Below are 27,891 nucleotides of genomic sequence, written 5' to 3' on the forward strand. Positions count from 1 at the left end.
ACACACACACACACACACACACACACACACCTCCATTTTGTTCTAATTTTCCCAGTGCAGGATCAGAGGAGAGACCACTGTTGACCACTGACCACCCATAGAGGGAAGGAGTGAAAGGGAGAGAGAGAAGGAAAGAGAGCGAGTGATAGATTGAGAGGACTTGACGAGTGTGGGTTCTTGTCAAGCATCATATTCTACTGTTCCCACTAGCATGTAGCCTCCAGTCCAGTTTAGCCTCAGTAGTCTTGGATTATTACAGAGAGAGAGAGAACAGGAGAGAGAGAGAGAGAGAACAGGAGAGAGAGAGAGAACAGGAGAGAGAGAGAGAGAGAACAGGAGGAGAGAGAGAGAACAGGAGAGAGAGAGAGAGAGAGAGAGAGAGAGAGAGAGAGAGAGGGCAGCGCTACACTGCCAGAGAGCAAGGCGGTGAACCACCACGTTTTAACAATGAGCAGCCCGACCAGACTCTCCAACCCCACATCAAATCCAGCCACAGGCCCAGGCTTCAATGGCTGCAGGAATCCAGCTTTCAGCAATTTGTTATAGCAGCAGATGTGAGTCTGTAGCTTTAATAACGTTCAAACAGTGGGTTTTACTCGTAACTTGCATGACAAACGCTGTTGGTAGAGCGTTGACTATTAAACAGAGAATTAAAATGGAAAATTACAACCATAATAAAGTATCAAAAAACAATAACAACAATATGAAGTTTTTTTCTGCCAGTTTTTCTCCAGTTATTAACCATTTGTTTGTTATCCCCTCCCTTCTATCTCCCTGTCCTTCCCTCACCAATCCATTCCTCTTCCCTACCTCACCCCTGTTAGTCTCTCTCTCCCTCAGTAGACAACCGTGATGGGAGGGTGATGGAATGGAGGAAAGGGAGGGAGGGGGGTATGAATAAGGGGGGGTAGGGAGTTTAAGCAAGAATGACAATGACCTGAGGGTTGTGTAAGTGGGGGGAGATGGGGGTAAGGTGGTCAGTAGCTAGAGGTGGAGGGTGTGGATGAGTGTACAGGGTGGGATGTTTGACTCAGTGGTAACCAGAACTGGTCTGAGGGTTGAATTGGGGGTCGAGGATAGGCCACTGAAGGGAAGAGGGCTTTTATTTGTGAATGACCTCAACGGTCTGACATGGGCGTCCGTGCAGCAGAGCACACTCCAACCTCCATCACATGACCGGATAACTGATAACACGTACCCTACTATCTCTCTCTCCTCTACTCTCTGGCCTGCTGGCTGGTTGTGTGCTGGGTGGGATCTGTATGCCTCTGATAGGGGCTTTCCTGGACAACCAGACAGGGGGGGAAACGGAGGGACGGAGAGGGAGAGAGTAATGCTTCTCTCTGTGTGTGTGTGTGTGTGTGTGTGTGTGTGTGTGTGTGAGAGAGAGAGACATAAGACAGTGAGATAAGAGGTAACAACACATACAGTACATGCAGGTGTTTGAGATTTCAGATGACCCCTTGTGAGGTCTTGCCCTACTTTTATAAGGATAACACCCTTAAAAACATTCCAGGCTTCACATCTTGACAGACGGTATCGTTGCTAAGGGACAGTTAGAAATGACCCTCCCCAACGTTAAAAATATTTTCACATGACCCTCTCCTTGTACTGTAAAATAAATTGCACAACCTCCCCCCTCATAGAAGTCATTCAAAATAATGTTTACGACCACAAATAATAACTGTAGTGACCCTGTGTTTATTAACGTGGATATGGACTTTGCCACTTCAGCATGCTTTTGTGGCACAGGTGATGTCACGCAGGACTATGGGCCAAAAGGCTGAGGGTTCACTGATGACCATGGACGAGCTCACTCTCCCTGCCTGTTTCACTAGGCCTACATTACGATCAAAGCCGGCCGCAGATCAGCTAGGGGGAAAATCAGATTTTCTACATTTTGATGCCGTATTTATAATTCTATCAAATATATACAACACATTTTCCACCATCTGTGCCAATGCACCACACAACCAATAAACAAAGCATACCAACTTCAGCCACTTCAATATCATGGTTTGCGTTTTCAACACCACAATAAATAGACTATGTCAATCTGGACAAACAGAAAATACATCTCTCCCTACCTTGTAAGCCTACTCAATATCGAAGGCCTGGCTCGACAGATTTCCATTCATCAAATGGCCGCTTCACAGCTTGGATTGATTGATTTTATTTGTCAGTAAAAAAAAATCCATATAGTGCCTTCAGAAAGCATTCATACCCTTGACTTATTCCACATGTTGTTGTGTTACAGTCTGAATTGAATTGAACCTTTGCTATGACATTCCAATTTGAGTTCAGGTGCATCCAATTTCCTTTGATCATCCTTCAGATGTCACTACAACTTGATTGGAGTCAACCTGTGGTCAAATCAATGATTTAGCTAAAAACACAGCTGTGCTTATAAGGTCCCACAGCTGACAGCGTATGTCAGAGCAGAGCCGCAGTTCAACAGCTCAGACACAAGACGTATGTGGCAGGGACTCCAGACAATCACGCATTACAAAGGGAAAACCAGCCACGTCGCGGATACCGACGTCTTGCTAAACCCCTTCTTCGCCCGCTTTGAGGATAACACAGTGCCACCGACTTGGGCCGCTCCCGAGGACTGTGGGCTCTCGTTATCCGTGGCCGATGTGAGTAAGACATTTAAGTGTGTTAAACCTCGCAAGGCTGCCGGCCCAGATGGCCATCCCTAGCCGCGTCCTCAGAGCATGCGCAGACCAGCTTGCTGGAGTGTTTGTGGACATATTCAATTTCTCCCTATCCCAGTCTGCTGTCCCCACTTGCTTCAAGATGTCCACCATTGTTCCTGTTCCCAAGAAAGCAAAGGTAACTGAACTAAATGACTACAGCCTCGTAGCACTCACTTCTGTCATCATGAAGTGCTTTGAGAGGCTAGTTAGGGATCATATCACCTCCACCCTACCTGTCACCCTAGACCCACTTCAGTTTGCATACCACCCCAATATATCCACAGACGATGCAATAGCCAGCGCACTGTACACTGCCCTTACCCACTTGGACAAGAGGAATACCTATGTAAGAATGCTGTTCATTGACTACAGCTCAGCCTTCAACACCATAGTACCTCCAAGCTCATCATTATGCTCGGGGCCCTGGGTCTGAACCCCGCTCTGTGCAACTGGGTCCTGGACTTCCTGACGGGCCGCCCCCAGGTAGTGAAGGTAGGCAACAACACCTCTACTACGCTGATCCTCAATACAATATCCTCAATTTATATCAGCCCCTTCCTGTACTCCCTGTTCACCTATTATTGTGTGGCCACGCACACTTCCAACTCAATCATCAAGTTTGCAGACGACACAACAGTGGTAGGCCTGATTACCAACAATGACGAGACAGCCTACAGGGAGGAGGTGAGGGCCTTGGCGGAGTGGTGCCCGGAAAATAACCTCTCCCTTAACGTCAACAAAACGAAGGAGCTGATCGTGGACTTCAGGAGACAGCAGAGGGAGCACGCCCACATCAACGGGGCCGCAGTGAAGAAGGTGAAAAGCTTCAAGTTCATCTGCGTACTTATTACTGTCAATCTGAAATGTTCCACCCACACAGACAATGTGGTGAAGAAGGTGCAGCAGCGCCTCTTCAACCTCAGGAGGCTGAAGAAATGTTACTTGGCCCCTACAAACATTTACAGATGCATCATTGAGAGCATCCTGTCAGGCTGTATCACCGCCTGGTACGGCAACTGCACCACCCACAAGGCTCTCCAGAGGGTGGTGCGGTCTGCCCAAAGCGTCACCGGGGGCACACTGCCTGCCCTCCAGGACACCTACAGCATCCGATGTCACAGGAAGACCAAACATATCATCAAGGACAACAACCACCGGAGCCACGGCCTGTTCACCCTGCTGCCATCCAGAAGATGAGGTCAGTACAGGTGCATTAAAGCTGGGACTGAGAGACTGAAAAACAGCTTCTATCTCAAGGCCATCAGACTGTTAAACAGCCATCACTATCAGGCCTTCACCCAGTACCCTGCCCTGAACTTAGTCACTGTCACTATCAGGCCTTCACCCAGTACCCTGCCCTGAACTTAGTCACTGTCACTATCAGGCCTTCACCCAGTACCCTGCCCTGAACTTAGTCACTGTCACTAGCCGGTCTTCACCCAGTACCCTGCCCTGAACTTAGTCACTGTCACTAGCCGGTCTTCACCCAGTACCCTGCCCTGAACTTAGTCACTGTCACTATCAGGCCTTCACCCAGTACCCTGCCCTGAACTTAGTCACTGTCACTATCAGGCCTTCACCCAGTACCCTGCCCTGAACTTAGTCACTGTCACTATCAGGCCTTCACCCAGTACCCTGCCCTGAACTTAGTCACTGTCACTATCAGGCCTTCACCCAGTACCCTGCCCTGAACTTAGTCACTGTCACTATCAGGCCTTCACCCAGTACCCTGCCCTGAACTTAGTCACTGTCACTATCAGGCCTTCACCCAGTACCCTGCCCTGAACTTAGTCACTGTCACTAGCCAGCCTCTACCCAGTACCCTGCCCTGAACTTAGTCACTGTCACTAGCCAGCCTCTACCCAGTACCCTGCCCTGAACTTAGTCACTGTCACTAGCCAGCCTCTACCCAGTACCCTGCCCTGAACTTAGTCACTGTCACTATCAGGCCTTCACCCAGTACCCTGCCCTGAACTTAGTCACTGTCACTAGCCAGCCTCTACCCAGTACCCTGCCCTGAACTTAGTCACTGTCACTATCAGGCCTTCACCCAGTACCCTGCCCTGAACTTAGTCACTGTCACTATCAGGCCTTCACCCAGTACCCTGCCCTGAACTTAGTCACTGTCACTATCAGGCCTTCACCCAGTACCCTGCCCTGAACTTAGTCACTGTCACTAGCCAGCCTCTACCCAGTACCCTGCCCTGAACTTAGTCACTGTCACTATCAGGCCTTCACCCAGTACCCTGCCCTGAACTTAGTCACTGTCACTATCAGGCCTTCACCCAGTACCCTGCCCTGAACTTAGTCACTGTCACTATCAGGCCTTCACCCAGTATCCTTCCCTGAACTTAGTCACTGTCACTAGCCGGCTGCCACACGGTTACTAAATCCTGCACCTTAGAGGCTGCTGCCCTATGTACATAGACATGGAATCACTGGTCACTTCAATAATGGAACACCAGCCACTTTAATAATGTTTGCATAATGTTTTACTAATTTCATATGTATATACTATATTCTAGTCAAGTCCATCCTATTCAGCTATTGCTGTATATATACTATTCTATCCAACGTATTCTACAGATATACTATATATTCTATCCACATAGTGTACATAATGTCTATACATCCCATCACATATGTGTATTTAGTATATCTGAAGAGTTCAATCTTGGTTTCATCAGACCAGAGAATTTTGTTTCTCATTGTCTGAGTGTCTTTAGATGCCTTTTGGCAAACTCCAAGCGGGCTTTCATGTGCCTTTTACTGAGGAGTGGCTTCCATCTGGCCACTCTACCATAAAAGCCTGATTGGTGGAGTGCTGCAGAGATGGTTTTCCTTCTAGAAGGTTCTCCCATCTCCATAGAGGAACTCCAGAGTGACCGTCGGGTTCTTGGTCACCTCCCCAACCAAGGCCCTTCTCCACCGATTGCTCAGTTTGGCCAGGCGGCCAGCTCTTGGAATAGTCTTGGTGGTTCCAAACTTCTTCCATTTAAGAATTCTGGAGGCCACTGTGTTCTTTGGGCCCGTCAAAGCTGCAGAAATGTTTTGGTACCCTTCCCCAGATCTGTGCCTCAACACTTTCCTGTCTAGGAGCTATACGGACAATTCCTTCGACCTCATGGCTTGATTTTTGCTCTGACATGCACTGTCAACTGTGGAACCTTATATAGAGAGTTGTGTGCCTTTCCAAATCATGTCCAATCAATTGAATTTACCACAGGTAACTGTTGACGTTGAGACTGGTGTTTTGCGGGTACTATTTAATGAAGCTGCCAGTTGAGGACTTGTGAGGCGTCTGTTTCTCAAACTAGACACTAATGTACTAGTCCTCTTACTCAGTTGTGCACCGGGGCCTCCTACTCCTCTTTCTATTCTGGTTAGAGCCAGTTTGCGATGTTCTGTGAAGGGAGTAGTACACAGCATTGTACGAGATCTTCAGTTTCTTGGCAATTTCTCGCATGGAATAGCCTTCATTTCTCAGAACAAGAATAGACTGATGAGTTTCAGAAGAAGGGCTTTGTTTCTGGCCATTTTGAGCCTGTAATCAAACCCACAAATACTTATGCTCAAGATACTCAACTAGTCTAAAGAAGGCCAGTTTTATAGCTTCTTTAATCAGAACAACAGTTTTCAGCTGTGCTAACATAATTGCAAAAGGGTTTTCTCATGATCAATTAGCCTTTTAAAATGATAAACTTGGATTAGCTATCACAACGTGCCATTGGAACACAGGAGTGATGGTTGCTTATAATGGGCCTCTGTACGCCAATGTAGATATTCCATTAAAAATCTGCCGTTTCCCGCTACAATAGTCATTTACAACATTAATGTCTACACTGTATTTCTGATCAATTTTATGTTATTTTAATGGACAAAAAATGTGCTTTTCTTTCAAAAACAAGGCCATTTCTAAGTGTCCCCAAACTTTTGAACTGTAGTGCGTGTGTATACATATACAGTTGAAATCGGAAGTTAACATACACCTTAGTCAACTACATTTAAACTCAGTTTTTCACAATTACTTACATTTAATCCTAGTAAAAATTCCCTCAGTTTGGATCACCACTTTATTTTAAGAATGTGAATTGTCAGAATAATAGTAGAGAGAATGATTTATTCAGCTTTTATTTCTTTCATCACATTCCCAGTGGGTCAGATGTTTACATACACCCAATTAGTATTTGGTAGCATTGCCTTTAAATTGTTTAACTTGGGTCAAACGTTTCGGGTAGCCTTCCACAAGCTTCCCACAATAAGTTGGGTGAATTTTGGCCAATTCCTCCTGACAGAGCTGGTGTAACTGAGTCAGGTTTGTAGGCCTCCATGCTCGCACACGCTTTTTCAGTTCTGCCCACAAATCTTCTGTAGGATTGTCAGGGCTTTGTGATGGCCACTCCAATACCTTGACTTTGTTGTCCTTAAGCCATTTTGCCACAACTTTGGAAGTATGCTTGGGGTCATTGTCCATTTGGAAGACCCATTTGCGACCAAGCTTTAACTTCCTGACTGATGTCTTGAGATGTTGCTTCAAAATATCCACGTAATTTTCCTTCGTCATGATGCCATCTATTTTGTGAAGTGCACCAGTCCCTCCTGCAGCAAAGCACCCCCACAACATGATGCTGCCACCCCGGTGCTTCACAGTTGGGATGGTGTTCTTCGGCTTGCAAGCCTCCCCCTTTTTACTCCAAACATAATGATGGTCATTATTGCCAAACAGCTCTATTTCTGTTTCATCAGACCAGAGGACATTTCTCCAAAAAGTACGATCTTTGTCCCCATGTGCAGTTGCAAACCATAGTCTGGCTTTTTTATGGCGGTTTTGGAGCAGTGTCTTCTTCTTTGCTGAGCGGCCTTTCAGGTTATGTCGATATAGGATTTGTTTTACTGTGGATATAGATACTTTTGTACCAGTTTCCTCGGGCATCTTCACAAGGACCTTTGCTGTTGTTCTGGGATTGATTTGCACTTTTATGCACCAAAGTACGTTCATCTCTAGGAGACAGAACGAGTCTCCTTCCTGAGCGGTATGACGGCTGCGTGATCCCATGGTGTTTATACTTGCGTACTATTGTTTGTGCAGATGAACATGGTACCTTCAGGCGTTTGGAAATTGCTCCCAAGGATGAACCAGACTTGTGGAGGTATAAAAAAATATTCTGTGGTCTTGGCTGATTTCCTTTGATTTTCCAATGATGTCAAGCAAAGAGGCACAGAGTTTGAAGATAGGCCTTGAAATACATCCACAGGTACACCTCCAATTGACTCAAATGGTTTCAATTAGCCTATCAGAAGCTTCCAAAGCCATGACATCATTTCTGGATTTTTCCAAGCTGTTTAAAGGCACAGTCAACTTAGTGTATGTAAACTTCTGACCCAGTGGAATTGCGATACAGTGAAATAATAGACTTGAAGATTTCTGTTCACCCCCACTCCCCATCCATCTTAACAGAGCTTGAGAAAATCTGCAAGGAAGAATGGAAGAAAAGCCCCAAATCCAGATGTGCAAAGCTGATACAGACACAGTGCCAAAGGTGCTTCTACAAAGTATTGACTCAGGGTGGTGAATAGTTATGTAAATTAGATATTTTTGTATTTCATTTTCAATTAATGTGCAATAATGTCCAAAAAGTGATTTTTGTTGTTGTTTTAATCCGTTTTGAATTCAGGTAACACAACAAAATGTGGAATAAGTCATGAGGTATGAATACTTTCTGAAGGCACAGAATAAAGATTTTCTAAAGTGACCGGAATTGCACAAAGTCGGGGACGTATTTCCATTGTGGTAAACAATGCATATACAATTACATAGACACATTACAGAGATACAGACAACAAAATTGTTATACTGTTCACACATTAGCCAGCTTTTGACCTTCTTTTTAAAAGTGGTTAAGGATGATATGGCTTACTGTGGTAGTTTGTTCCACTCATCTGCGCCGGTATATAGGTGTTCTTACCAGATAGACTCTTATATTTAAAACAGTGAATGTTAGTCTCAGGCTATGGACTTACCCTGGCGGATGTCTTTAATAAATGAAAACATTTGGATAGGTACCTGGGGGCTGAGTCTGTGATAATTCTGTGAACCAGAACCATTTTTTCCACTGATCGCTAGCCTAGCTGTTTAACAGGCTCGACCTCCAGAGGAGTATGAGGGAGGAGGTTCAATACAATTCTTACAAGCTTGTTTGGCTGGAGGCTTATTGTTTGGGGCTGCTGGTGAACCATGACGTGCAGGCATCTCTCCAAGATGTTGTATATCTTTTTCTTCGCATATCATTTTATATTTTTCTAACCCCTTACTTCAAAATACTCTCCTGCAACCCGCCTCACCCAATGTGGTGTGGACCTGCTTTTTCTCTAAAGTATTTTTCTCTACCTCTATTACTGGAATCTCCAACATAAGCTAGCCAGCTAACAGTCATCAGCTAACCGTTAGCTCTCGCCAGTTTGTGCAACGCGATTCAACCAGAGCATACCGGACCTATTTTCTCTCCATATCCCCGGATTCCTACCACAAGCTCTGAACCTTCTCACCTTCCGACCTTTGCAGCTAACGTCCCCTGAATGCTAGCTGTCTAGAGCACAACGGACTGTTAGCTTACGAGGCCCATCGAATACATTCCGAAGCAACTAGCTAGCAGTCAGCTATCCTTTGCTAGCGGTCATCAGCTACCTTAATCGCGGACAACTCTCGCCAGTCTGTACAGCGCGACTCAAACCAGAGCTAGTCGGACTTATTCTTCTCCATATCGCTGGATTCCTACCGCAAGCTCTGAACCTATTTTTTTTTATTATATATATTTTTCCCCCCACCTAAACGTCCCCTGAATGCACAGCCGCTAATCCGCGGCCTGCTAGCTATCTAAAGCACATTGGACTGCTGGCTTAAGAGGCCCTTCAGACATATTTCTTTGGCCACTATATATATTTTGCCAATTGGCCTGGTTTACCACACGGAGCCCTGCTGATCCGTCCGCTGATGTAACTGCACGTCGACCCTCTAAGGCCTTTCTGCTAGCCCGCCGCTAGCTGCCTGAAGCCACGCACTGGACTCGTATGATCACCCAGCTACGCATGCCTCTTCCTAACGTCACCATGCCTTGTCCATTGCTGTTTTGGTTTGTAACTATTGTTTTATTTCACTGTAGAGCCTCTAGCATGGCTCACAACGCCTCGGCTAACAATTTAGTTCCACCTCCCACACACGCAGTGACATCACCTGGTTTAAATGTTATTTCTAGAGACAATATCTCTTTCATTATCACTATATGCACAGGTTTACCCCCACTGTATTCACATCCTACTATACCTTTGTCTGTACATTATGCCTTGAATATATTCTACCGTGCCCAGAAATCTGCTCCTTTTACTCTCTGTTCTGAACGTGCTAGACGTTCTGTTAGCCTTTAGCCGTACCCTTATCCTACTCCTCCTCTATTCCTCTGATGTAGAGGTTAATCCAGACCCTGCAGTGTCTAGCTCCACTCCCATCCCCAAGGCTCTCTCATTTGTTGACTTCTGCAACCGTAAAAGCCTTGGTTTCATGCATGTTAACATTAGAAGCCTCCTCCCTAAGTTTGTTTTATTCACTGCCCTAGCACACTCCACCAATCCGGATGTCCTAGCCGTGTCTGAATCCTGGCTTAGGAAGACCACAAAACCTTGAAATTTCCATCCCTAACTATAACATTTTCCGACAAGATAGAACTGCCAAAGGGGGCGGTGTTGCAATCTACTGCAAAGATAACCTGCAGAGTTCTGTCTTACTATTCAGGTCTGTACCCAAACAATTCGAGCTCCTACTTCTAAAAATTAACCTTTCCAGAAACAAGTCTCTCACCGTTGCCGCTTGCTATAGACCACCCTCTGCCCCCAGCTGTGCCCTCGACACCATATGTGATTTTATTGCCCCCCATCTATCTTCTGCGCTCGTGCTGCTAGGTGACCTAAACTGGGGCATGCTTAACACCCCGGCCATCCTACAATCTAAGCTTGATGCTCTCAACCTCACACAACTTATCAATGAACCTACCAGATATAACCCCAAATCCGTAAACACGGGCACCCTCATAGATATCATCCTAACTAACTCGCCCTCCAAATACACCTCTGCTGTTTTCAACCAAGATCTCAGCAATCACTGCCTCATTGCCTGCATCCGTAATGGGTCTGCGATCAAACGACCACCCCTCATCACTGTCAAACGCTCCCTAAAACACTTCTGCGAGCAGGCCTTTCTAATCGACCTGGCCGGGGTATCCTGGAATGACATTGACCTCATCCCGACAGTAGAGGATGCCTGGTTATTCTTTAAAAGTGCCTTCCTCACCATCTTAAATAAGCATGCTCCATTCAAAAAACATAGAACTAGGAATAGATATAGCCCTTGGTTCACTCCAGACCTGACTGCCCTTAACCAGCACAAAAACATCCTGTGGTGTTCTGCATTAGCATTGAATAGCCCCCGTGATATGCAACTTTTCAGGGAAGTTAGGAACCAATATACACAGGCAGTTAGGAAAACTAAGGCTAGCTTTTTTAAACAGAAATTTGCATCCTGCAGCACAAACTCAAAAGTTTTGGGACACTAAAGTCCATGTAGAATAACAGCACCTCCTCCCAGCTACCCACTGCTCTGAGGCTAGGAAACACTGTGACAACTGATAAATCCACTATAATTGAGAATTTCAATAAGTATTTCTCTACGGCTGGCCATGCTTTCCACCTGGCTACCCCTACCCCGGTCAACTGCCCGGCACCCTCCACAGCAACCCGCCCAAGCCCCCACCATTTCTCCTTCACCCATATCCAGATAGCTGATGTTCTGAAAGAGCTGCAAAATCTGGACCCTTACAAATCAGCCGGGCTAGACAATCTGGACCCTCTCTTCCTAAAATTATCTGCCGAAATTGTTGCAACCACTATTACTAGCCTGTTCAACCCCTCTTTTGTATCGTCTGGGATTCCCAAAGATTGGAAAGCTGCCGCAGTCATCACCCTCTTCAAAGGGGGAGACACTCTAGACCCAAACTGCTACAGACCTATATCTATCCTACCCTGCATCTCTAAGGTCTTCGAAAGCCAAGTTAACAAACAGATTACCGACCATTTTGAATCCCACCGTACCTTCTCCGCTATGCAATCTGGTTTCAGAGCCGGTCATGGGTGCACCTCAGCCACGCTCAAGGTTCTTAACAATATCATAACCGCCATCGATAAGAGACATTACTGTGCAGCTGTATTCATCGACCTGGCCAAGGCTTTCGACTCTGTCAATCACCACATTCTTATTGGCAGACTCAAGAGCCTTGGTTTCTCAAATGATTGCCTCGCCTGGTTCAACAACTACTTCTCTGATAGAGTTCAGTGTGTCAAATCAGAGGGCCTGTTGTCCGGACCTCTGGCAGTCTCTATGGGGGTGCCACAGGGTTCAATTCTTGGGCCGACTCTCTTCTCTGTATACATCAATGATGTCGCTCTTGCTGCTGGTGATTCTCTGATCCACCTCTACGCAGACGACACCATTCTGTATACATCTGGCCCCTCTTTGGACACTGTGTTATTAACTAACCTCCAGACGAGCTTCAATGCCATACAACTCTCCTTCCGTGGCCTCCAACTGCTCTTAAACGCAAATAAAACTACATGCATGCTATTCAACCGATCATTGTCCGCACCTGCCCGCCCATCCAGCATCACTACTCTGGACGGTTCTGACTTAGAATATGTGGATAACTACAAATACCTGGGTAACTACAAATACCTGGGTAACTACAAATACCTGGGTGTCTGGCTAGACTGTAAACTCTCCTTCCAGACTCATATTAAGCATCTCCAATCCAAAATTAAATCTAGAATCGGCTTCCTATTTCGCAACAAAGCATCCTTCACTCATGCTGCCAAACATACCCTCGTAAAACTGACCATCCTACCGATCCTTGACTTTGGCGACATCATCTATAAAATAGCCTCCAACACTCTACTCAACAAACTGGATGCAGTCTATCACAGTGCCATCCGTTTTGTCACCAAAGCCCCATATACTACCCACCATTGCAACCTATACGCTCTCGTTGGCTGGCCCTCACTTCATACTCGTCGCCAAACCCACTGGCTCCAGGTCATCTACAAGTCTCTGCTAGGTAAAGCCCCTCCTTATCTCAGCTCGCTGGTCACCATAGCAGCACCCACTCATAGCATGCGCTCCAGCAGGTATATCTCACTGGTCACCCCCAAAGCCAATTCCTCCTTTGGTCGCCTTTCCTTCCAGTTCTCTGCTGCCAATGACTGGAACGAACTGCAAAAATCTCTGAAGCTGGAGATTCCCATCTCCCTCACTAGCTTTAAGCACCAGCTGTCAGAGCAGCTCACAGATCACTGCACCTGTTCATAGCCCATCTGTATACAGCCCATCTGTATACAGCCCATCTATCTACCTCATCCCCATACTGTATTTTTATTTATTTATTCTGCTCCTTTTGCACCCCAGTATCTCTACTTGCACATCCATCTTTGCACATCTACCATTCCAGTATTTCATTGCCATATTGTAATTACTTTGCCACCATGGCCTATTTATTGCCTTAATTCCCTTATTTTACCTAATTTGCACTCACTGTATATAGACTTTTTGTTTTCTTTTTTTCTACTGTATTATTGACTGTATGTTTCGTTCATTCCATGTGTAACTCTGTGTTGTATGTGTCTAACTGCTTTGCTTTATCTTGGCCAGGTCGCAGTTGTAAATGAGAACTTGTTCTCAACTAGCCTACCTGGTTAAATAAAGGTGAAATAAAACAATAATCAAAGTGACACTGGACTACTGCCAGACTGTTTATGGTGTCTAGAACTAGGTTTCATCCAACTGGCAAAAGATTTGTGAATATTTTTAAATCTGCATTAACAATATGCACATTTTCCCATCAGTTGTGTTTCCATCATATTAACTTGTTGCAGATAAAAGTCTGTGTAAATACGTAGTGCACATAAAATTACCTTGAGGTTAAATTCCCATGTACCGAGTAAAAAGACAAGTTAAATGGGTTTCCATGGCATTTTCAACTCTAGTCCTACTGTTGGTTTGGTCACAATAGTTTTTGAGTAGATCTAGTGAATGTGTCCACTCTGGTGTTGACATGTGTACTGTAGCCCACAGCTCACAGATACCGTGCAGGTATAGCCCACAACATGATGACATTATTATGGACTAAAGTGCAACGTTTATTTTATTTGTCAAACGGCAGACAAGCATCAATAATCATGTCACCAGAATAAGACCCTCCAATATTTACAGAGAGGAGCATCAAACTATCCACCTACCACTACGATCAGTCTGAATGGTGGATGGAGGGCAGGATACACTGTGGAATAGTAAAAGTTAGCACATGGAAGAAGCGTAGTGCATGAGGGGAGAAATACATTTGGCTAGGATGGAATAAATGATCTAGAAAAACCTGCAGAGTAAACCAGGAAATACACACTACCCTCCCCTGTGCCCAATAAAAAAACACAACGCTCCCCAAAGCAAATAATATCTCAGAGAGGATGCCAAACATCACCCAGCGCATAGTGAACATACTCTCTGTGTATGAGTGTGTATATATTAAACATATCTGAGGCACTGAGATCCATCTGACACCAATTACCCCCCTTATTAAACCACAGGCATTCTGCTTAATACCTGGCATACCATACCACACACACAGTACACAAACACACACACTGAGAGAGACTGGAGAGAGAGAGGGAGAGAAAAACAGAGAGAGAGGGAGAGAGACAGAGGGACAGAGGGAGAGACGGAGAGGGAGAGAGAAACAGGGAGAGAGACAGAGAGAGGGAGAGATGGAGAGACAGAGAGAGACACAGAGAAACGGAGAGACAGAGAGAGGAAAGAGCAACATGAGACTATCTTTCACCTCAGTCAATAATTCATGCTGTGCATGTATGCTCCTTGTGCATCATGGGAAACGTCCACTTCTGGCTGACCTCCAGAGTGACCCCTAGTGGCGCCCACCCCTCCTCTCCTCCTCACCCCCTCCATACTCTTCCCTCTGTTTTTATCGGTGTCAGAGTGATAAGGAAAATCCCTCCGTTACAGACAGAGAGAGGAGAGAGAGCCAGCTCTCCCTGCTGCTCGGACTGTGTGCTTCCGTAACTAATGCCTAGGCTTCAGCTCAGTGGGTCTCAGGCATAGACATGCAAATCACCTCAGATACACTAAGGCTGGGCTTCTGACTGGATCCTCTTCTTTTAAACAGTGTCTTTTAAAAACATAACCGTCTTTGGGTCTTTGAAAAGTGTTATATAAATCCTACATTATTATTAAATCATTCTGATTGAAAACATCTATTGCGGAGCAGATGTGGGCTCCCGAGTGGCGCAGCGGTCTAAGGCACTGCATCTCAGTACAAGAGATGTCACTGCAGTCCCTGGTTCAAATCCAGGCTGCATCACATCCGGCCGTGATTGGGAGTCCCATAGGGTGACGCACAATTGGCTCAGCGTTGTCCGGGTTTGGCCGGGGTAGGGTTAGGGGTAGGCCGTCATTGTAAATAAGAATTTGTTCTTAACTGACTTGCCTAGTTAAATAAAGGTTAAATAAAAAATGTCATCACTGAAATCATTCTGAATGACTTGAGTTCTCATGCGGTTTGTACATGGGGTTTGTACCGCAACAACCAATAGAGAGCAGTGTGTTTGTCCCACTCAGAAGCGGGCTTCAGCTCAGCTGTGGTGTTCCTCTCATAAACAAGGGCTGCATGGAGTCAACATGGAGTCAACAGACTAGTAAACCTCTGAGTGCCTCATGCTTAACCTCTCTCTCCCTCTTTTTTTCTTTCTCTTTTCTCACTTTCTCTGACTTTGCCCCCCTTTTCTTTTTCTCACTCTGACTTTCCCCCTCTCTACCCTTTCTCTCCCTCCCTCGCTCTCTCCTCTATTTGCTCCCTTCATCTTTCACACAAACAAGGGACCAAAACATCCATTCTTCCTAAATGTTCATTGTTTCAATGCAAATATTTCTGAGCTCTGAATCTGGGCCTAATTTTTTGGACTCATTGACACAAATCTTGAGGCGTAGCACGCATCTCTCCCCGACACTGTGACCGTAGCGCTGCACTCAACAGTGGCTGTAACGGAAAGTGGCCGATACTTTATCTAGAGTTTATCAGAACCAACATTACAGAAATTCGGAATCTCTCTTGCACACCAGCTCACATAGAAGAGGACCTGACAATCACAAGCCTTAATGGTGTATCCCAGAACATCTATTTCCCTTCTGACAACAACAACAGATTCAAATAAGGAAACAAAGAGGAAGACCAGAAGATATTTGGAGAAGTTCTCTCTTGGACTCCAAGGTTAGGTTCAATAACCTCCTCCATAGTGAACCCGTGACAGACGGATGGTGAGAAAGGGCATAAGGAGATGGTCAGAGGGAACAACCAGACCTTTCCGCTCTTACTGGCCTAGTTCCCACTCTCAGAGGGTCATAGGGCCCTGGCCACCTCTCAATTAACACAGAAAACCCAGCCTTAAATAAACAGCCAATTATATAACACCATACAAACATATAATCAACGCATATAAAACCTTAAACTAAACTTCCAAAAACATCCCCTTATGCTAAATATATAGCACTATACAAACCCACCATTAACACATAAAACCCTAAATAACATTATACAATCACAGAGAAGCGTGGGTTCTGGTCCTTGTAGGTTTCCACAGGAGGAAGACAGCTTTATCACTGTGGAAGTGGGATTTAATAGGCCAGTGTCAAACACCACAACAGGTGGGAAGAGTCAATATTGGACGCCAATGTTTAGAGTCACACAGGCCTTTATCTGATGCTTTATTTTCACACCAATGGCCAGTACTTCCTACTTCTGCTTTAATCACCTCAGCTGCTATCCTAGCACATATTTACTCTATCATTTGTTGTATAAAATACCATACAAATCATTTGATACAACTTTATTGTCCCCCTTCATGGTGACTGCTTTAACTCACCTCAGCTTCCACCCCAGGAACCACATATATATTTTTTCAATTCAATATGATTCAATTCATCTTTATTGTCCACTATGGTATTTTGCTCTTTTAACTCGATTGAGATTGTCACAGTTCAGGAACCCAGGAACCATATTTTTTTCAAGTAAATTCAACACAGTACAGTTCAACTGAATACAACTTTATTGTCCCCTATAGGGTATCCTACTTATTGCTTCCCAAACTACTACTGTATTATTCCTATCTATCACTTTCAGTGTTCCCAAAACATCCCCCAGAGAACCCTCTCCCTATCCTTCTCTCTCCCCTCCCTCCCTCTTCCTCTCCCCCTCCCACTACCCCCTCTCTCTCTCCCCATCTTCTCTCCCTCCCTCTCCCTCCCTCCATGTGACTTCCCAGAGTGCCAAGGACCAGGTCTCTCCCACTCTCCTCTCGGCAGCTTCCCACGGACACATAGCGGCTACTGGGCTGGAGGACTGTGGGAAGGCAGGGAGCCAAGGGCTTTCTGGGGACGAGTAGTCGCGTCTGTCAAGAACCCACACACAAACATATGTGCATGGTCAAAATGTGCGCACATATGCAAGCTCCCGAGCACACGTGCAGATGCTCTGTGTGGGTGCTCGCGAGTGCAACCCTCTGCATCAATCTATTGTAAAATATATTTGATGCTGTTCATAGTCACGTCATAGAGCTAAGTCTCAGTTTAAGGTAAAGATTGGGGGTGGGGTAATCTGATCTGAGGTTAGGGACAATATCTACCTCGAGAGACAGGAAAGAATGAGAAGGGCTTTTACAGTGTTGTGAGTCTATCAGAAAATAACAATGTTGCTAGTTCCCAGGCTGTCCCTATGGGAGGGGGGAGAGGGTTCCCAGAACCACCCCCACTCAACCTCATTCATTATTCTATTACTCTCTATCTATCTATCTATCTATCTATCTATCTATCTATCTATCTATCTATCTATCTATCTATCTCTATGTGTGTGTGTGTGTGTGTGTGTGTGTGTCTGTTTCTCTGTGTGTGTGTCTCCTCTCTTCTCTCCTTCTCTCTGTGTGTGCGTGTCTCCTTCTCTCTTCTCTCCTTCTCTGTGTGTGTGTGTGTGTGTGTCCTCTCTTCTCTCCTTCTCTGTGTGTGTGTGTGTCTCCTCTCTTCTCTCCTTCTCTGTGTGTGTGTGTGTGTCTCCTCTCTTCTCTCCTTCTCTGTGTGTGTGTGTGTGTCTCCTCTCTTCTCTCCTTCTCTGTGTGTGTGTGTGTCTCCTCTCTTCTCTCCTTCTCTGTGTGTGTGTGTGTCTCCTCTCTTCTCTCCTTCTCTGTGTGTGTGTGTGTCTCCTCTCTTCTCTCCTTCTCTGTGTGTGTGTGTGTGTGTGTGTGTGTGTGTCTCCTCCTCTCTTCTCTCTCTCTATGTGTGTGAGTGTGAGTCTCTCTCTCTCTCATTCAGGAACCAGGGAGATTCAAGTCTTCCTCTGTTGAGGCCCAGGTGGAAAGTCCATTATCTGAGCAGGATCTATAAATAGCAACTCAGTGAGTCCAGACACTGGACCACTAACACTGTCCACCACTAACATGACGTTCTGTTCAGTATGGAGTTACAGGTATGTAATGTATGCTTTATGGACATACAGTTGATGTGAATTGATAGTCACTGGTCTTTATCACAGAGGTCCTACACTTCCCTACACCAGTTCAACCATTCTGACTCCATGTTCTATATCCCAGAAGAATAGAATGAGGGCAGGTGAGAAGGCCTACAACGTAAAAGCAGAAAGAGGAAGGAGAAAGAGGGAGAGAAATAGAAAGAGAGAGTTCAGAATCAGAGAGGAAGAACAGAGGAAATGTCAGAGAAGAAACCATAACAACTCTACAAATCATGATAATAATACAAGATATCAGAAAAGGGGGAATGAGAGAGTAGAGGGAAAGAAAAAGCAGAAAATAAGAGAAAGTGGAACAAACAAAAAAGAAAGTAAGCAAGAAAAGAAAAACAGCCAAGCAGCGAAATGGTAAAAAAAGCTCAATAATTTCAGAGAAAGAAAGTAAGAGAGAGAAAAGAGAAAAAAGAGAGAAAAGAGAAAAAAGAGAGAAAAGAGAGAAAAGAGAAAAGAGAGAGAAATGAGAGAGAAAAGAGAAAAAAGAGAGAGAAAAGAGAAAAGAGAGAGAAAAGAGAAAAGAGAGAAAAGAGAGAGAAAAGAGAGAAAACTGAGAGAGAAAAGAGAAAAAAGAGAGAAAGAGAAAAAAGAAAGAGAAAAGAGAGAGAAAAGAGAGAGAAAGAGAGAGAAAAGAGAGAAAGAGAGAGAAAGAGAGAGAAAAGAGAGAGAAAAGAGAGAGAAAAGAGAGAGAAAAGAGAGAAAAAAGAGAGAAAAGAGAGAGAAAAGAGAGAGAAAAGAGAGAGAAAAGAGAGAAAAGAGAGAGTAAAGAGAGAGAAAAGAGAGAGAAAAGAGAGAAAAAAGAAAAGAGAAAAAGAGAGAGAAAAAAGAGAGAGAAAATAGAGAGAAAATAGAGAAAAGAGAGAGTAAAGAGAGAGAAAAGAGAGAGAATAGAGAGAAAAAAGAAAGAGAAAAGAGAGAGAAAAGAGAGAGTAAAGAGAGAAAAAAGAAAGAGAAAAGAGAGAGAAAAGAGAGAAAAGAGAGAGAAAAGCATGGAAAGGAAGGGAAAGGGGTAATAAGGAGGAGACTGCTGTGTGGATAAGTAGTACTTCAGCTTGGAGCCTTTGGCTGGCAGGGCCAGGGCTCTTGGACCAACCCCAACCAGCTCACTGTTGTTCTGGTTCCCCTGGGCAACATTACAGCGGGCCGGATTCCGCGTAGCCATCTTTAACTGGGCCATAATGATTAGGGAGCTGAACGTGCTGACGGCACCGGGCTCATGTTATTACAGAAACCCTGATTTACCTCACCACCATTCATAATGCATATGGTCCAGACCTTTCAACATCACTGCATGTGTAGCCCACCATAGTCCACTGTCTAAATCTATATGGGCTGTGTGCTAAAGGAAAAACCCTTGGAGGGACAAAAAAACTTGTAATCATTTTCTATTCTTTTCTATTTAATGGGTGATGGTGAGGAGGACTATGCTTCCATCTAAGGGACTGATGGAAACAAAGGAAAAGAAATGTCCCCTGCTATCTTATGCCTTCTGGGAGTTAAGTCATCCAATTAGATTCTACTGATGATGACTGGAGGTAAACAGAACAGACCAGGGGTAGTCGGGTGGGGTGTGTATGCGTGTGCGTGTACATCTGTGTGTGTGTGTGCATGCCTATGTTTGTGTGTGTGTAGTGTGTGTGTACCCCCACAGTGTTTATCTAAAGCTGTCGTCGGAGAGAGTGAAAGCAGGCTGACGCCATTGGAGGTGAACGGTGTGTGTGTGTGTGTGTGTGTGTGTGTGTGTGTGTGTGTGTGTCTGTGTGTGTGTGTGTGTCTGTGTGTGTGAGTGTTCCTGGGCTCTGGAGACTGTGGTCCTACCTCTGCTTCCAAGACACACAGCACTGATGACTATGATAAATAACTACCAGCCTGTACCTGTATGACCTTAGCACAGTCAGCAGTTCAACTCTGGGTTCGTTCTGTTGGCATACTCTACTGGGGAAGAAAGAGGGGAGGAGGAGGGGGGAGTTGGGAGAGACGGAGAGAGAGGGAAGAATGGGGGGGAGTTAGAGATAGGGGTGGGGGAAGAAGGGAGGCAGGGAAACCTTTATTTAACTAGGCAAGTCAGTTAAGAACAAATTCTTATTTACAATGACGGCCTACCCCGGCCAAACCCAGACGACGCTGGGCCAATTGTGCACCACCCTATGGGACTCCCAATCACGGCGGTTGTGATACAGCCTGGATTCGAACCAGGGTGTCTGTAGTGACGCCCCTAGCACTGAGATGCAGTGCCTTAGACCGCTGCACCACTCTGGAGCACAAGAGGGAGAGAGAGAGACCCAGTAGAGGCAGAAAGAGGCACTGCTGGGTGATTTGTATGTGTGATTCTCTGTAGTTGTGATAAACTGCTACAGAGGATTCAGGTTTGATGTTCTTTGAAGACATAAAACTCAGCTGCATTATGGACTATATGGAACTAGGACATCTGGGCCTGGAGAACATGCATGAAGACGTTTGTCTATTCCTGCAATTTACAGTCATTTGTTACAGATGTGTGTGTGTGTGTGTGTGTGTGTGTGTGTGTGTGTGTGTGTGTGTGTGTGTGTGTGTGTTACATGGATCATAACTGTGGGTAAACTATGGAAGAAGAACGAGCCACAGTGACATAAATGAGGAATGACAGTTACAGTTTAGATAAATAAAGCATGGTTCACCCATTCTGAAGAATGGAACAACAGTGTCCCTTATTCCACACAGAATAGGGCCAAAACATTTCCAGAGACATACACTTGCACCGGACCAGGAGCCAAAGCCCTGTGGTGTGTTTGTTGAATCTTGCCCTTGCAGGGGCCGGACCCAGCCAAGGTACACCTACAGAGCTGGGGGGAGTGACGCCACCCACAAATATACAGGGGTAGTGTTGACCTCAGACCAATTATTTTCAGTCTTGTGTCAACAAGCATAGTGGCAGAATCGCCCTATGGCTGCGCTGCTATGGATGCCCAAATCAAATCATTAACACATCAGAAGAGAGAGCGCTGTGTAAAATAGTTGTATTCATTTTAACATGTTTGAGTTATCTGATATAGGCCTAGATTGAGATTCCTGTAGATATAAACATATTATATAAGGAATTAGGCTCCTTACAACAAACAGAACTCCATGCAATATGTTGATATAAATAGCTCCTTGTGGTTCACTTCTGTCCTGTTTCCAAATATATTATGGACAATTCTGAGACATAATATGTTTCTAAAAGTATCTATATCTGAGTATGTGACATGGTTACACCATTACTGACAGATATCCCATTACTTCACCTCGTTGGAAACCGATTCTAAGACACTTTAAAATAGGGTGCCAGCTGCCGACGGGCTGCAAGGCTACGCAGCAGTCGGAAGTATTCAATGCCTACGAATCTCCCAGTTTAACGGTGCAACAACATTCATGAATTAAAACACCATATGTGCGAATGAGAGATTTGACAATTGACACGTGCTTTTCTCAAATGCCAAGTGATTGACAGTCAAAATACAAGGCTGTTCCTTTTCCATTTCATACATCAAGCCCATATGAACAATTATCCAAGAATAACAAATATAGGCTGATAGGCTAAACATGCTAAGAAATAAAAATAGCCATAATTGTAGGCAATGGACGCATTATAGGCTCCAATCTTATAAATGTTGAAACTGGTTCACTGTCGTTTGAGTACAAACCATTCCATACTCAAAATGTGCTTTAAAAAATATGAACACAGAACTACACAAAATATGTTTGCAAGTAAATACTTTTCATACGCGTCTTATTGAAACAGGTCCTGCAGGTTTACAGTGTGAAACTAAAAGAAAAATGTAGGCATTTTTTTTGTTGCGTTGCCCCAACTTTATCTGTCAAGGAGGAGAGCGCAGCATATGAGCGCCGCTTTCCAAGCCCCTGCAGCAGACAGTAGTGTGGAGTTCTGAGCGCTGCTTTCCAAGCCCCTGCAGCAGACAGTAGTGTGGAGTTCTGAGCGCTGCTTTCCAAGCCCCTGCAGCAGACAGTAGTGTGGAGTTCTGAGCGCTGCTTTCCAAGCCCCTGCAGCAGACAGTAGTGTGGAGTTCTGAGCGCTGCTTTCCAAGCCCCTGCAGCAGACAGTAGTGTGGAGTTCTGAGCGCTGCTTTCCAAGCCCCTGCAGCAGACAGTAGTGTGGAGTTCTGAGCGCTGCTTTCCAAGCCCCTGCAGCAGACAGTAGTGTGGAGTTATGAGCGCTGCTTTCCAAGCCCCTGCAGTAGACAGTAGTGTGGAGTTCTGAGCGCTGCTTTCCAAGCCCCTGCAGCAGACAGTAGTGTGGAGTTCTGAGCGCTGCTTTCCAAGCCCCTGCAGCAGACAGTAGTGTGGAGTTCTGAGCGCTCTGGGTCGCGTTCCAGCTCGCCTCGAGTCGCCCCTCCCATTCTCGTTAAAACTCTACCTTCCATTCGCCAATAAAGCGCTTTTGTCTTGGGGTCGGGAAGCTTATGGGCTCTCTCCGGACACTTGAAGCGCATTCCTCGACGTGGAGCTTTCTACCACTCGCTAGACACCGGTGGCTTAAGAGTTTTAATGTATTTTAATAACGTTATGCTGTTGCACAGTTTCGGGGACTTTTGACAGAGTGCACCACAGACGACTAAAGGATTTCTAACTGTTTACTGTTCTACGTGGGTCCTCTCGGATTAAAATATTATGTAGCACACATTTCTGAGTGCGCCGCAACTCAAACTTTACGCAGAGAACTGAACCGGTAAGTTTTTCCCCCCGAACAGAATGGTTTTATGAATAAACTGCAACGTTTAAATATGCAAGGTTGTGTGACACAGATTGGTCATTGAGTAGGAAACATGTTGCAGAATGCGTAAAGCAGTGCAGTGTTGGAAAACAAGCCCTATAGCTGAGAAGAATGTGGGGTTATGATTTTAGATAAAGCTTGCGTTTATCAACTCTGCATGAATAACTTACGTAATTTATTGAAAAGTAATATCATTCAAATGAAAATGAATTATTATTTTTCTTCATAAAGAGACATTCGTTTTTAAGAAACATATATGCCTACCAGTACACAGCACCCTTCTACAGACTCCACACTCCCACCGCTGTTATGTTATGCTGTTTTAACGTTGTATGACAGGAGTTGGCTGGAGGTGAAATGTTCACCCAGACACACCTCACCGCACTGAATGACAACCCTACAACATTCTGTAAACAACAGCTTGTCAGCTTCGAATTTGTACCATGCAAACCGAGGATCATTTAACCATAAACATTCAAAATCACTTAAAAACATTCAATCATTTACACATCATTTACAAATATTCAAAATCACTCATATAGCCTAAAGAGCGATAACAAATCAGTATAGGAAAGTCAAACGCCGCAGGATTTCTCTAATCTGTGCATAACAACAGCTGGAAACACTTCAATCGTAACTTTATCACTAACTAGTAGGCTGCTTAAGTGTTTGACCACAGGACGCTGTGCTGGGCAGAGCTGGCGTCTAGACCACGCCGGTCCTTTTTTTACCACCGGGAGAAGCTGTTTTCGACGTGCGGCTGGTGCTGGGGACCGGCCCAGATGAGAACACACACGGCATAGGTTATAGGATAGGGACGTTCAACAAACAACTGGTTTCAAAATACAAAAACTAAGCGTCTAATTTGCTCTGTTTGCCACGAGTTCAAAGGTAGGCTAATGGTATAGGCTGGTCTAGTTCTGTTTGGTCACACCGGGTAAAACGAGATTAACTGTTATTATCCATGGGTTTGCTGTGAATTTGCAGCAGAACAGCCAGCAAGGACCATTGCTTTGGAGAACCTGCAGTCCCATGACAAAATAACCAATAATTCCAGTTAAAAGATAAAGTGTTCGAACCAGTTGCCAGTTTGGGTTCCGTATTAGCGCAATTGAATTGGACTGTGTTTATTTCAACATGAGAGGAGGCATAGGCTATACATTGTCTTGCTTCGGCATGGTTATTGCTGCGCAGCATTCCAAATGGTATCTACCTCCCCACCTGTAAGGAAGGTACTCAGTTATTAACGTGTCCATTACCATCTGGAAAACACTTGTTCTTGTTTCAAACAGCTATTGATATTCAGTCTAATGATTGATGTGCGTCGGAGTTCGCTAAAGGCATCAGTAAAATCATGCGAGTTGCCTTTCAACTTAAAACTACTCAGACACTGAATAACGTCGGAGAAAACAGTTGTTAAAACGTTTCAAATTTAGGGGAATTCTATAAATAAATCCCCAACAGCTATCTCCTCATTGTTACAAGCCTACATCACATGCGTAATTGAAATACGTAACAGATATACGCATGATACTTTACTCAAATCTATAGGCTACATGTCTGTCTCACAATTCCTCCCAATAATACACTACATGGATATAAACCAGACCCTATCATAAACCATGTGATAAATCATGAAAAGGCCTATTATTTGTGTCATCAAACTTTAATTAACAGTGATCATAAACGTATCCAGTCCACCTTTCCCAAACACCATCCAGATGAGTGCATAGTAGGCTGTTCATGTTATCTCGCCAAGTCGAACCGCTACATCTCATACGCTATCTTTGCGTCTTCGCCACTGAGGCCAATTTTCCAAACATTTGAATATTGAGGTTGAGGTATGTAGCAACAGTCTTATTTCTGAGCGAGATCCATCTGCCGGCTCTGCGCGCCCGCACACAGGCACGGAAAATCGCTTAATCTTTCACTGCGGGCCCAACAAATGGCGGGGTGAACTACTCCAATAACCCTTCGTGCGAGGATCATCTTCTCCAGGGACTATTTCCGCCCTATGTGTTTTGAAAGGAGAGATGAAGCTGTCATTACACAGTCAAGTACTGTATGTAGCCTATAGCTGCAGACCTCTCACCCAGGCTACATATTAGCCAGACAGACTGACGTTGGCTTGAACAGAAGTGTGGCTATTCGTATGTGTATGTGCTATACAGTAGACAATTAATGTTTCATTTTGACTACCAAGGGCCATATATACAACACGTTGTCCCTGGCATGCATAGGTCATGAGAAGACAGGGGAAAGTGTGTCCCTATAATGACAGACACAGTAACAGAGACAGTTCAGACAGGACCCCTATGGTCTGTCTCCTTCCTATCTGTGTTTCGTGGGTACCACAGGCGGCTGGTGGCACCTTATTTGGGGAGGATGGGCTCATAGTAATGGCTGCAATGGAATAAATTGAATGGTATCAAATACATGGTTTCCATACCATTTCCATTCACCACTCCACTTAATTCCAGCCATTATAACGAGCCGTCCTCCCCTCAACAGCCTCCTGTGGTAGGGACTACTATCTCCTCTGCTGGGCGTCTCAGTATTTGACCACTGACTTCTTGGCACAGGAGAACAGTCTGTCACTTCTCAGTGCTGAGAGACAGGCTTTCTGGACCGGACAGAGACAGTGGTGGGGAGATGGTAGGAATCTCAGGCAATGAACAGTAGATGAGAAAGGAAAGTAGAGAGAGAGAGACAGCGAGATAGAGGGAGGGAGAGATGAAAGAGATAAAAACAAGGGATAAGAAAACATTCCTTTGTCTAGTATAGTGTGATACTTGACTGAGATGACAGAGAAGATGGAATCACTGAGGATCAACACTGCCAAGACCCTAGATTTAGGTTAGGAGCACGTGTGTATAGATGTATGTGTGAAAGCTTATGTCTGTGTGTTGAGGGTATTAACGTAAAACACACACACACACACACACACACACACACACACACACGGGGTGGATAATCCAGTGGCCCTGGGACCCCTCTTGTGACTGGCTGCTCGTGGAGGTGAGGCCTGGTGGGGGGGACCTCGTGGGGGGGGACCTCGGCTATTTAACACCATTAAAATAATTAAACACATGTCTCCTGTCAGAGAGAGAGGCTGGCCCCCTCTTCTCCTGCTCACTCACACACACACACACACACAATGTGCATAATCATGCAGGCACCACACATACACGCAAACAAGCACACACACCGACCGACCGACCCACAGACAGGTAGCCACACACATTACCCCTGGAGGGACAGACAGGTAGCCACACACATTACCCCTGGAGGGACAGACAGGTAGCCACACACATTACCCCTGGAGGGACAGACAGGTAGCCACATACATTACCCCTGGAGGGACAGACAGGTAGCCACATACATTACCCCTGGAGGGACAGACAGGTAGCCACACACATTACCCCTGGAGGGACAGACAGGTAGCCACATACATTACCCCTGGAGGGACAGACAGGTAGCCACATACATTACCCCTGGAGGGACAGACAGGTAGCCACACACATTACCCCTGGAGGGACAGACAGGTAGCCACACACATTACCCCTGGAGGGACAGACAGGTAGCCACATACATTACCCCTGGAGGGACAGACCGACAGCCACTCTTGGCATTTGTTTCAGACATGTGACCACACCAGGGTTTAATCTCTGCTTCGGGGTCATTGGAAAACTGCCTTTTATCTATTTAGAAGAAGTGTGCATATAGGAGACTGTGATGACTCAGTTTACCAGTGTCAGAATAACATAACAACCCACCAGCATTTTCCTGCTGTACTGTCCAAACTATCTCACACACACGCACACACACCTCTAGGACCAGGCAACTGCTCTGCTCCTCTCGTCTCTAAGAGCAAAGGAATTTCATATCACACAGTGTACTCCAGCCAGTAGCCCCCCTTTTATACCCAATTAGGAGTGGTCGTCTGAGGCCCTCCACCCTTTACAACGAGGGATTAGGGTGAGGCCCTCCACCCTTTACAACGAGGGATTAGGGTGAGGCCCTCCACCCTTTACAACGAGGGATTAGGGTGAGGCCCTCCACCCTTTACAACGAGGGATTAGGGTGAGGCCCTCCAACCTTTACAACGAGGGATTAGGGTGAGGCCTTCCACCCTCTACAACGAGGAATTAGGGTGAGGCCTTCCACCCTCTACAACGAGGGATTAGGGTGAGGCCTTCCACCCTCTACAACGAGGGATTAGGGTGAGGCCCTCCTCCCTTTACAACGAGGGATTAGGGTGAGGCCCTCCTCCCCTTTACAACGAGGGATTAGGGTGAGGCCCTCCTCCCTTTACAACGAGGGGTTAGGGTGAGGCCCTCCAACCTTTACAACGAGGGATTAGGGTGAGGCCTTCCACCCTCTACAACGAGGGATTAGGGTGAGGCCTTCCACCCTCTACAACGAGGGATTAGGGTGTTAAAAGTCAGGTGGCGAGGCGAGGAGGCCTGGGGGGAGGGGAGACGGGGAGGGGGGCAGTCATACAGCAGGAAGGGAGTTGGAGCTGGCAAGGCATAAGAAACCTGTGTGTGTTTTTGTGTGTGTGTGCCTATGTGTGTTTTGTATTAGTGAAACCGTGTGAAAGCAAGCGTGCATCCCAATTAGCAAGGGGGTGTGTGTCAGAGTGTATGTGTTACAATCAGCGTGTTTGGAGTGTGTTTGTGCCTACACACACATTTGGTTGTGTGTGTGTGTGTGTGTTTATTTGGGTCTTAGCTACAGTCACAGTGTCACAATGAGTTCAACGTAGGCCTCC

General features: G+C 45.5%; 2 protein-coding genes across 4 annotated transcripts in view; one reads left to right on the forward strand and one right to left on the reverse strand.

The window, feature by feature from the left end:
- The window catches only part of coro7 (coronin 7), a 266,473-nt gene that overhangs the window by 41,844 nt on the left and 196,738 nt on the right, over positions 1-27,891 (reverse strand). The window lies entirely within an intron of this gene.
- vasnb (vasorin b) overlaps positions 22,223-27,891 on the forward strand; it is a 50,690-nt gene continuing 45,021 nt past the window's right edge. For all 3 annotated transcript variants that reach the window (XM_029773581.1, XM_029773596.1, XM_029773591.1), the window contains exon 1: positions 22,223-23,072. The gene's annotated coding sequence lies outside the window, so the exon portion shown is untranslated. The remainder of the gene's footprint in view (positions 23,073-27,891) is intronic.

Source organism: Salmo trutta, chromosome 1 (genome assembly GCF_901001165.1).
Source record: "Salmo trutta chromosome 1, fSalTru1.1, whole genome shotgun sequence".
Taxonomy (NCBI): Eukaryota; Metazoa; Chordata; class Actinopteri; order Salmoniformes; family Salmonidae; genus Salmo; species Salmo trutta.